The 12,315-nt window shown below is 35.2% G+C and overlaps 1 protein-coding gene across 3 annotated transcripts in view; it reads right to left on the reverse strand.

Annotated features, from left to right (window-relative positions):
* The window catches only part of LOC138707688 (serine-rich adhesin for platelets-like), a 554,966-nt gene extending 551,929 nt beyond the window's left edge, over positions 1–3,037 (reverse strand). For 2 of the 3 annotated variants that reach the window (XM_069837489.1, XM_069837483.1), the window contains exon 1: positions 2,924–3,037. The gene's annotated coding sequence lies outside the window, so the exon portion shown is untranslated. The remainder of the gene's footprint in view (positions 1–2,923) is intronic. The other variant, XM_069837484.1, reaches the window with a different exon arrangement.
* Positions 3,038–12,315: the final 9,278 nt, after the last annotated feature.

Raw genomic sequence — 12,315 nt, forward strand, 5'->3', positions numbered from 1 at the left:
TATACAAAGTTTTAAGGTTTATATAAGCTCGCCAACGAAGTCAATCCTCATTTAAGTCCACTATATATCCACAAAATTAAGTAATTTACTTGTAATGTGAACAGATTCTGGAAAAAATATAGAATAAAAGCAAGCCTAGGGATTAAAATCAATACCCTTGGTATGGAGATGAATCTTCACATTCATAGCGGAGAATTGAAGCCGAACATTTATTATTATTATTATTATTATTATTATTATTATTATTATCTCTTATGGGTGAAGTTTGTAAAGGTTTAGTCCGGTCTCATTAAGGATTGAACTGCTGCAGCCACAGCTTTCTCGTCTACACCTCTACCTACAGTTATTTTACCTATACATATGTATCTCAGTAATTATTTCGACATCCGATGATCACCCATTCTGTTAACACGATTATTACTGTATTGTCTGAAAGAAAAATATAAAAATTTTAAGTTTTTGGGGGGAGGATTTTACTTCCATTCAATGTTTTAGCCATTATTATTATTATTATTATTATTATTATTATTATTATTATTATTATTATTATTATTTTAATCTTCGATCCCCCCTACACACAACACGGGGACAAAAAATCGTACTTATAATTGAAAATTACCACAAAATTGAAGCACACCACTTTAAAGACAAGATTTGATCACAGTTATAGCCCAACCCGCCCCAAATACCTTCGTTTCTTGTATACCCGATCTATGATTTTCTCATTTTCACACGAAATCATTACGTAACAATGCTGCACGAGGCGGGAAAGCACTCCTGACTTCGGTCGAGGTTAAGTCTATTTGTGTACCTACCTACCAAAAAGCGCGCAAGCAAGGCATATCAAACTTTTTATTTTACTGATCCTCGACCTTACGGAAACTGGCTTATTTATATTTCCACATATATATATATATATATATATATATATATATATATATATATATATACATAAAGTTAAACCGTCTCTGTGTTTCATTTCGTCATTAATGCAAAACAAAACAGACGTTCAGTCCTGTGTGTAGTGTGTAGCGAAATCGAAGTTGTTGTTATTATTATTATTATTATTATTATTATTATTATTGCCATCATCATCAACATCCTTATGATAAAAAGTAAACATTACTATCTTCTCAAATTCAAACCAAAATAAATTCTGCAACGGTTCACTGACAAATGCATTGAATGTATTAGGTTTGAACCTTTATAATATTTTTACACAAATTCAGCAGTAACTTTTTCCGCTTTTAGAACTTCGGTACTAATGTATACGCCTGCTTCATATCAAATGTAAGATAACTTAATTGTACGTAAAATAAAAGTGCAAATCAACATCAAAGGAAGTACCTTAATAAATAAACCTACAAATGACAACTGAAAGTTGAGTCATATTCGTAATTAACTACAGAATACTTCCAGAAGAGGATTCTTGAATCGGATTTACTACTGTTTCGATAGTGCACGCCAATTATTTTGGCATTAAAAGGCAATTTACATAGCAAATACCACCAATTAATTATTTAATATTAACACCAACTCCATCAGTTTATCCAAGTTTCAATATAAATAATTACTTGTTTAAGTAATATTTAATACATTGTTCAGTATTAAGTAAAAACATGCCATTTAATAAATTATTTGTATTCAAGTGTTAAAAGTAGTGTACGAAACATTCAACATGGAAAAACATTTTATTACATAAATATTTAAATAAAATTTAAATGGCTATGAAATTTAATAACGTCCGGAAATATAAATTTTCAATGCTGAATCATGACCTCCGGTCCTTGTGCTCCATCCCAGATGTACGGCCTTCCAACGCCCTTTAAATTTACGCCACGATACACTATTTGATGGGGGCTTGGACTCTCACAGTCTTACGTAATGCTAACATGCGTTCGAAACTGCCCATCAAGAATAGTTGTGATATGCAATGAACTTCAATGCCACAGTGCGATATTCTTAAATTTCTCCTCGCACAACTAGCAACAGACATTTCAAAGATAATCTGGCTAGTGTGTGTGTGTGTATGTATGTATGTGTGTATGTATGTATGTTACACAGGAGTATACAGCCGCGATATTTCCGTGATCGAATTTCAAACTACAAATTTTGTAACAGACACCTATTATTACGTTCGTGAACGAACTGTCTCAATGTCGATACAGTTTTAGAACTAATAAAGCATTTATTTTAGAAATGTAATCAATACTTATATTAATTCAGTAAAGAAACTTTCCTAACTAAATGAAATACTTAGTTAAAGCAAATATTTTACCATCGCTTATCTCTGAAGCCTATTCTTAAACTAATATCTGGACCTCTGTCAATTTTTAATAATTTAAATCTACCCCAAATTGATACTTGATCACTGAAATATTTATTCTTACTTCGCGTCTTTTATTTTGCAACCCTACTGACATTGGGCTGAAGGGGCAATTAAATTCATATGTAATTTAGGCTACTATTTGCTTAAGACAGTCTTTCATGAAATAATTATTTTTAATTCCAAATTAACACACACAACACAAACTGATCGTATACACAAAATACTTCCAATTTTAGTTTAATATTCAACTAACAATCGTCTAATTCTTTTTCGTAAGTCTCATTCTGAATTCTTAAAGTAATTAGAACATAAACTATTTACATTAATACCTAAATAGATATTTCATCAGTCGAGAACAGTTAAATCATTATGTGTTTTAAAATGTCTGTACATGTGATACTGTAACTTCAACATTTAAATTTTTTGTAAAATTGTTTTAGTTAATTATTTTAATAATGCAACAATTATTTTGTATCTAGTCTGCATAAAGCTGAGCACGAAGAATATTACTCGTCTTCTGTCCCGATGAAAAACACGACACAACCCTAATCATTAAAGAAATTAATTATAATAATTCCGGTCACCATCACTCACACATAACACAAACTTTCCTTCTTCCGCCTCCCCTCCTTCATCCAGATGTTCACCACGGGCCATGCAAGGACCAACTGATCACAGCTGTTACCTAACCGCCATCACATGGCCGAGTATCTGTGCCGGCAGTATTTCTGCGCATGCGCAATTTTCTCTACTAACGTGTTCCCGCTCAATTCTTACGTTCATGCGCATTGGTAATGCCTACCCACCACAACCGCTTTCCGAACTCGTGATACAGCGTGATTATTTAATTTTAGGTTGTTTTCTTAGTCACATGTTACAGTTGACATAGTAATGTTAGATTATTAATTCTCAAACTCTTCAACGTACTTTCAATCCAAGAAGCTGCCTCGTTTGGTAAAGGACTCCGAGGTTCCAACGAGATTATAAATTCTAATTATTATTGACAGTGTTAGAATCGTACTTTAAAAAAGGAATCGTATACCAATTTTGCAATCACAAAACGAGATTTAAACTTTTGGAAGTGTATGATATACTCGAAAATTGTAAGAAACATGAAAATTACGAGAAATAGGCCTATATACAAAAAAAAACAATCGCACGGACTTTGCTTACATCAGTGTTTTCAAACTGTGTGGCGCGTGTTTCTCGAATGTCGTGTACGAAGGACTGATTGAGCAATCGTAGATTTTCTTTTTTCCTTTTGCGTAATTTCAGTTTCTTGCCTTGGTACCGAGCGGCGCGCTGCCGACTCCTATCATTATAATTTCAGTTTATTTCCCTCCAGATTGCGCGTATTTACAAGTTTAAATATAAATAGGGTTGCCAACTTTTTAAAAGAAAATATGGGAGACTAAGGAATCGAGAAAATTTCACATAGAAAACAGACAAATTAATCGGTTCAGTTACTAAAAACAACTTTATTCTACGCTTTGGCAGCTAGGCTTATATTAAGAGCTTATTTTGATAAATATTTTGTCTCGCGTAATGGTTTAAGTCGACTGCAGTTTTCGGGTCTCATTTGATTAAATGTATCGTGCTCGTGTTTGTAACACTTGTCCACTTATTGTTCACGAGATGAACACCCTCTTTGTATGAGCATTACTACTTGGTATACTTAGAACGAAACTAGGCAGTTTTTCCAAATTTATACGAGTAACATTAACACTGTTTGATTTTAAACGGATGAGCACTGAAACTCGTTCTTGGTAAGCATTACTTTCTATAAAGACCGCATATTTCAATGCATCTCTTATAGAACAAAACTCATCATATAAACAATTATCATTCAATGCAAAATCAAATGTTTAGAAAAAAATGTTTACATTATGCAAAAATAAGGGAGAAAAATTCTGGAAGAGAAGAATAATACGGGAGCCGGGAGACTGTTAAAGATGAGGGGAAATTACGGGCGATCCCGGGAAATACGGGAGGGTTGGGAACCCTAAATATAAAAACGATCATTTTCTTACATTCATAGGCTACTGGTGCACGGAATTCCAATTTAAAAATACATTTACGCAAATAAAAAAAAAGACGTCTCTTTGTTAAAATTCAAGTAGAGTTGAAGGAAGGTAAGGACGGAAAAGAAGTTTGAGATGATTGAAGACCACTGCAGTAGCTTACACGAAATGTCAAATGGCTTTCCGCTGTGACTCAAACGGTGGCGTTCTAACATAGAAATTCAACGGATTCGTGTTCGATTCTCGGTGGCAAAATAAAATAATATCTTCCTCGCAATATATGTGAGTGTTTCATTCGTCTTGCATTTTTTCCGTTTTGTACAAAGCGATGGTAAGGTGTTACTCTGACCACATTATCAGAAAACTTTCGCTGTTTCCAAATATATAAAAAACAAAGGTAAAGTGTAATTGGTTATTAATGGAGAAAACCATAACCATAATAGAAAATTCTGTAGGACCAAAAAATTATCTTTACATAAAGGTAAAGTATACCTATTATAAGCTATGAAGGCTTGGGTTATTAAGAGATTGAAGCTCCCAACTTTTCTAGACAATTGACATTAGTAGCAGTAGCGGTGTTAGGAGAAATACTCCTGATACTCATTCCTGTTGGAATAGAACCAGCGACTTTCTGTATTTTACGCGCAATTACTTAACCGCGTCGCTACCACCTTCCCGTAAATGTTTAACATTAGTTCAAGCCACCGGCGTAGCTCAGTCGGCTGAGACGCTTGCCTGCTGATCCAGAGTTGAGTCGGACGTGAGTTCGATTCCCGCTTGGGCTGATTACAAGGTTGGGTTTTATCCGAGGTTTTCCCCAACCGTAACGCGAATATCAGGTAATATATGGCGAATATTCGGCCTCATCTCGTCAAATACCATCTCACTATCACCAATCCCTTCGACTCTAACTAACCTAGTAGTTGATACAGAGTCCCTAAATAACCAACTAAAAAAATATTGGTTGAAAAATCCCACGAGACTAGGTATGAAACGAACATGGTGTAGTCCTTGACGGTGTAAGATGATAATAATAATAATAATAATAATAATAATAATAATAATAATGAAGGTAGAAGAAAATGACAGGCGCTTGAAGTGGGTGTACTATTTTCTTTAAAGATCCTTTTAGTTGCAAAAGTGATTCAGTGTTGAAATTCAACGGGGGCAAGAAATGGCGGACACATTTTGCCTGAAGCCCTACATCAGAGAGGGTTCTGTTTTTTTTCCCGGCTTTCTCCACAGTTTCACCCTCGCTTCCGCATAGGGCACGTCTGCTGGGTGCAATACTTCCACGGATAGATGACATCTGTCGCGGCAGATAAGATGAAAGAAGCTATGGTGAAGTGTCAATCAGGACTAGGAAGGATTGGGTCGTGTCCCTATAAATTAGCACTATCCCAGCGTTCGCCTACAAGCACTTCGGAAACCACGAAAAACCAAAATCAGGATTAGCCGGAACCAGGGGATCGAACAGTCTCTTATGAGTACACTGAAGTGAAGTAATGACATTTTTTTCATGAAAAATATCAATTTTTTGTTTTTACTCCTAAAAGAATCCCGATACCTAAAGAATCTCCTCGCAAAATGTCAGGTACTTGCACCCTTCAAGAAATTTGGCATCAATTTTAAGGGTGTTCGCACTTTAAATACCCAGCAGTCTCTGGAGTTTAACTCCATTATTCCAAATTTTTAATTTTTACATTTTTCCCCAAGTTTGTATGTATTTATTTACACTGCAAGTGGACAAACATCCGGTGGCAGTGGTAACTTAATTACACACAATAAAAATACAATTAAAATGCACAATACAATTAAAAATTCACAACCTATCTCCTTCCTTAAATTGTGAGCAAGCTCCATAGAAATATTTCCACAACTCCCACAATCTGTACAGTATGAAAAGTGTTATGGATATCTCAGTAGGTTAATTTTTCTGTACGCATTTCTGGATTCACCCATACGTGCTACATGCCAGGCCCATCTCAAACGTCTGGATTTATTTATTTATTTACTTACATACATACATACATACATACATACATACATACATACATACATACATACATACATACATACATACATACATACATACATACATACATACATACATACATACATACTTACTTACTTACATTTTTAGCGTCGATGGGATTGGTGATAGTGAGAGCTTTGGTTATCTAGCGTCTGAGTGACATGAAGGTGATAAAGTCAGCGAAATGAGTCCAGGGTTCAGCGCCGAAAGTTACCCAGCATTATCTCTTAATGGACTGAAGGAAAACCCCTGAAAAACCTCAACCAGGTATCTTGTCCCAACCAGGATTTGAACCCGGGGCCGCTCATTTTTCGGTCAGGCAAGTTAACTGTTATTCCACAGCGGTGGACGATATCTCAGCAGGACGTCAAAAGAATTAAAACTAATAATTTGTACAATCGTGGCAATTTTTTCGCATTTGAGCTACAGTAATATAAATATTTTCTTAGAAGAAACTAATAAAATTTCTGTGCTAATTTATTTATTTAGTTATTCATTCATTCATTCATTCATTCATTCATTCATTCATTCATTTATTTATTTATTTATTTATTTATTTATTTGTTTATTTATTTATTTATTTTGCTAATAATTGTAACATAAAATATAATATATACAGAAAAACATTAGCTCGCCCCTTAAAGAGTAGAACTCGTGCTCAGGGGCGGATTCCTGAATTGAAATTAATAGGTGTACAATGCAATTTGTCTTATGTCTACTATGCAATTAGAATATATAAATTTAAATTTACAATTTTTCAATTTTTATAAAATCCATACATAACTTTTTAAATTTAATACTAGAACTATTAGAATTGACAAGATTAGGATATTTAAATATAAATTTGTTATATATTCTTGGGCCTAAATTACTACTATGATTAAATACTGTAACAGTGTTGCATTTTGGTTCAAACAATCTTAAGGAATTCATACCTTTTGTTTCTTAACTATGGAAATACAATTCAAAATTATTTCGATTTTCATGTATGAATTTTATTAATACAATGTAATAAATGTGTCTTATGTTAAGTACATTAAAGCCTAAAAACAATTTTTGAGATGGGAAACCAATAGGTTTATGAAGACATATTTTAATTATTTTCTTCTGTACTAAATGAAGTGCATTAAAATTGGATTTAAATGAGCTACCCCATCCTATAATTCCATACATAATTACCGATTGAAATAAAGTTAAATATATTGTGCATAATAAACTTATTGACAAATAATTCCTCAATAAAACAAAATAATATATTATTTTACGTAATTTATTACAATGGTAATTAATTACTAGTCTATTGTTAATGACAGGAAGCTGAACATAAGAGTAACATTTCTGTTCAAAAAATTGTTTATAGCTGGAGATGAAAAAAATTATGAAACACGTTAAAATATACAAATATTTACCAATTGAGTTGACAATTTGATTGTATGCTACTTATGTGCTGAATAATGTGTGCAAAAAGTGAAAACTGTAGGTCTAATTGTTTACAATTTTCAAATTTCACTTCGGTGTGCCTTTAATAAAATCCGCGGCGCGACGGAACATGAAGGGCCAAGGCCGACCGGCCGGCTGCTGGCCTCACGTCCACATGCCTCAGCGGAGGTGAACCATCATCCAACAAGTACGAGGGTGACGTGTGGTTAGCAGATGATATCCTCAGAACGTATAGACTGTATTCAAAAACCGGATTTCGCTACTTGACGTAGCTGCCCACATTCATCAGAATGCTAATTGGACACCGGTCCTATACACAGGCAAAAATTGTATGAGAAAATTTTTTTCCACATGAGGATTTGATCTTGCGCGCATTCCCTAACATGAGTCCGGGCATGATACCTTAAACCACGACGCTACGGCGCGGGATTTAGATTTCTCGTACATTCCGTAAATCTACGATAAGGGGTTCACCGCTTTACTTCTTCTCCGGAGGATGTCCTGTTAACGGTTTTTATATTCATTTAAAATCCACCATCCTCTGTCAGGTTTCAACTAGCGAATTCGGTCTAATGGCTGGCATGGAAACGACTAGAACACCGAGGAAAATGACAGACACTTGAAAGGCGAGAATCAGTCGCAACAGTGACTAACAGTGCTAGAGCGCTGGCCTTCCATCCAGGCGCCCCGGATTTGATTCCCGGTAAGGTCTGGGTGGAATTTGTGGTGGTCAAAACAGACGGTCCAGAGGGTTTTTTCTCGGGGTACTCCCATTTTCATCTTTCATTCCACCAGCACTCTCCATTTCCCTCTCATTTCGTCTTACTTACTTACAAATGGCTGTTACAAAACCCGAAGTACATATGATATTTCCATGCAGATATTCTGCGTCATCGTACGATGAAAGAGTAGTGGAACGGAGAAAAATTCTCTCCGGCACCTCCGCACATATGTGGACATTGTCATACGTTCATAGACATCTATAACGTAGTGCAGAGGGCAGGCCACTAGAGGGAACCCAAGAGGTGGAACTTAAACTGAGAGGATTCGATACGACATCGGGATAGGAATCCGGTGTGGCTTAGTGGATAAAGCATCAGCACGTAGAGCTGAAAATCCGGGTACAAATCCCGGTGTCGGAGAGAATTTTTCTCCGTTCCACTACTCTTTCATCGTAAGATTAATCCAGTTCCTAGCATATCCCAACTCTCTCAAATCCATTTTAATGTTATCCTCCCATCTGCGCCTCGGCCTCCCCAAAGGCGTTTTCCCCTCAAGTCTCCCAACAAACACTCTGTACGCATTTCTGGATTCACCCAAACGTGCTACATGCCCTGCCCATCTCAAACGTCTCGATTTATTTATTTATTTATTTATTTATTTATTTTAACAAAAAATTAATCTAATTTAATTTTAAAAAATTAAAAAATTAATTTAATTTTATATATATATATATATATATTTATTTGTTTATGTGTTTGTTTGTTTATTTATTTATTTAATCTGGCGAATTTAAGCCCATCAGGCCTTCTCTACCACACCACCAGAAACCAAATAGACATATACAAGAAACACATGCAAAGAGAAAAAGGAAATAAGAAATAGGCTAGTAGTCATTTAATGTCCTCATTTCATTTCTCATCTGTAATAGCAAAAATATACTTCACTGATGTCGGGGGTAGTACAGGTTTCCGAAGCAGATTTAGGTCCTAAGGGGTTGGGGCTTCGAGCTCATCAGTAGATGATGGAACCTTACCTGCAGGGCCCAGGAAAAATGACTCGCCTGGATGTCACTCGGGCCATCCGTCGGACTTAGAAAATCATAGTATATAGAGCGTACAATGGGGATAAACGGCCATCCCGAATTCAGCCCTCCTGAAATCAATAGATCAATCAAGACAAGAATCTAATAATAAAATAAAAGAATATATTATGCTCTGCAGAGCTTCAGTTTAAATGTCCTGTTTCTGAAATAACGTGAAGAAAGAGGGTGGGAATTATACACAATAGAGATATTCAACATTTCCTAGCAATGCCGCTTCCATTGTTATTATGATACACATGAGTATAATCTAGAGCGGTAATTCGAGACACGCCTGAAAATGAAAGTGCAGTAACAGTAAACTGAATAACACATAAAGGGTATCATAAACCCGAGTAGACATCAAAGACCGGCAAGTGATCTAGGCCACTTCACTGAAACGTTTCATCTGTATAGGTGCGATATTGGTGCTCATTTTCTTACACGCGAAGCACTTCTTCGGTGTGGTTCAGTGGTAATGTGCCTTGAAACGCAGAGCACTAGACTTCGATTCTAGGCGAAGGAAGCAAAAACACATATTTATCTCATAGGAACTGTACGTTCTCGTCTTATGATGTTTCGTATTATCCCATGTGGAAAACCCGAATAGCATTAGGCCAGACCTGCAGAACTGTAGCTCTCCAGAGCGACTGCTTTACTCACCTTTCTTACCCCACCCACCTTTTCTACCAGTGCGGTCATGGCGTTCTAGTTACGATCGGTTGAATCAACATTCATTCTCGCAAAGGCAGGTATACAATACGCTATCAAGAATTACAAATGATCAGATAAAATCCTTAGGAACATACCATTAGAAAGTAAGAGAAAATGAACGAGGGAAATAAATTAATTAAAAGACTTGTAAAATAAATTTTAAAATGTATGTGTGCATATAATATAAGAAGGTCTACCTATGTATATATCGTCCTATTACTAGTAAAACCGATTAAATCCACGTTCTGTGTAAAATAAGTTGAGTACAGTCCCCGACTTGTCTTTCCGTGCTCTGTATTCTAAAATGAAATAAGTCCGAAATGTTGCATACAGGCAACAAACCAATTACTTTATTTGAAGAATTTATTATGATTTTTCGTGCATGAATAAAGGTTTAGTTCCTGTTTTTACAAAACTTGTATTACTGGTCTTACTAGTAATAGGACGATAAATAAATTGTACGTTGATAAGTGAGTGATAGCTATATGACCGGATGTCAATGCTGGCATTCAACATTGTAACGCACTCCAGATAAATAAATAAGTAAGTAAATAAATAAATAAATAAATAAATAAATAAATAAATAAATAAATAAATACACAATACGCGTGCTGCAGTTTAAAGAGAACTGGAACATGGCAAAATCTAAACCCGTGAAGAAATACTATTTCCAAAGGAAATGGCAATATGATTATTTTGTTGTTGAAGACGAAAAATTTGCTTGTTTACTGTGTCCCATCCAATTTATTTCTACTCCTCATTTCATTATTAAACCACATTTCAACAAAGCCCATATTAAGAATTATGGAATGCACAAACTTTCGGGTAAGTTTATTATTACGAACTGTATATTGATTATTTATTTATATACTGTTAAATTAAGAACGTCACTCGTTCTGTTCATTTTGAATTTAAATTAATAGCGACTTTCAAGATTCATTACTTATATGCTATAAATGTATGTTTCCGTAGATGATGATAGGAGGAAAGTTTTCGAAAATCTAAAGCAGGTTAGGTGCAAAGAAATCTCAAAGAAACTACCGACAGGAAATCTAGCATAATTGTAAACCTTGAAACGAGATAACGCATTATAAAAACAATGAATTTATTACAATCCTTTTTAAAAATTACATGATGGACCTTTGCACGGGCAGAGAATGTAAACAACTCTACGCGGAAGTCGATCATCCCCAATAGAAGTGGAGTGAGACTGACGTCATATTTCCCCTACTTACGAGTTCTGCAGGCCTGCATTAGGTGGTTGGTCATAGGACCATTGAATCCGCAAACAAGAGCAATGAGTCGATGATCTCGGTCCTTGAATAATGATTATGGACATGATATATTTTAGATTACTTTCATTTTACTTATTGTATTCAATCGTTTTACATTAGCATTGAAGCTTTAAGGGGAGGTTGTAAGCCCTATCCTCGCCGCAAATTCAGGTACACTTATCCCAGAAACTATTCAATCTACATCTATGAAAATTTGCACACCTGTAGTTGTGATCTTCCTTAACCTACCGACTTTTTCTTAATTTATTAGTTCAGCTAAAAACCAAAAAATGTTAATTTTGATCCAAATCAGCTTACAACCTCCCCTTAAGATGTAAAACAAATAAAGACGAGGCAATCAGCCCAAGTGGGGATCAAACGCAAGCCCAAACACATTTTCAGGTCAGTAGGCAAGGGAGTCTGCCGACTGAGCTACGCTGGTGAATCTACAAAAATATGCAATACATAGCAAGTAGTCTCAACAGTTATAGAGATAGTTTTAGTTCGTCAACTTTTCTCTTGCTATCTTCGCCAACAAAATCATCATACACAGCTTTATGCATGGTGTCGTAGTGGTGCATTATATTACGTTTTCGTCTTCCTTTTATAGTTTTCTGACATAAAAGACACTTAGAATGTTCTCCAGCTGCTACGAAAAAAATAACAACTTTCCCATAACCCATGAAAAGAACATGGTTGGT

The sequence above is a fragment of the Periplaneta americana genome, chromosome 10 (genome assembly GCF_040183065.1).
Source record: "Periplaneta americana isolate PAMFEO1 chromosome 10, P.americana_PAMFEO1_priV1, whole genome shotgun sequence".
Classification (NCBI taxonomy): domain Eukaryota; kingdom Metazoa; phylum Arthropoda; class Insecta; order Blattodea; family Blattidae; genus Periplaneta; species Periplaneta americana.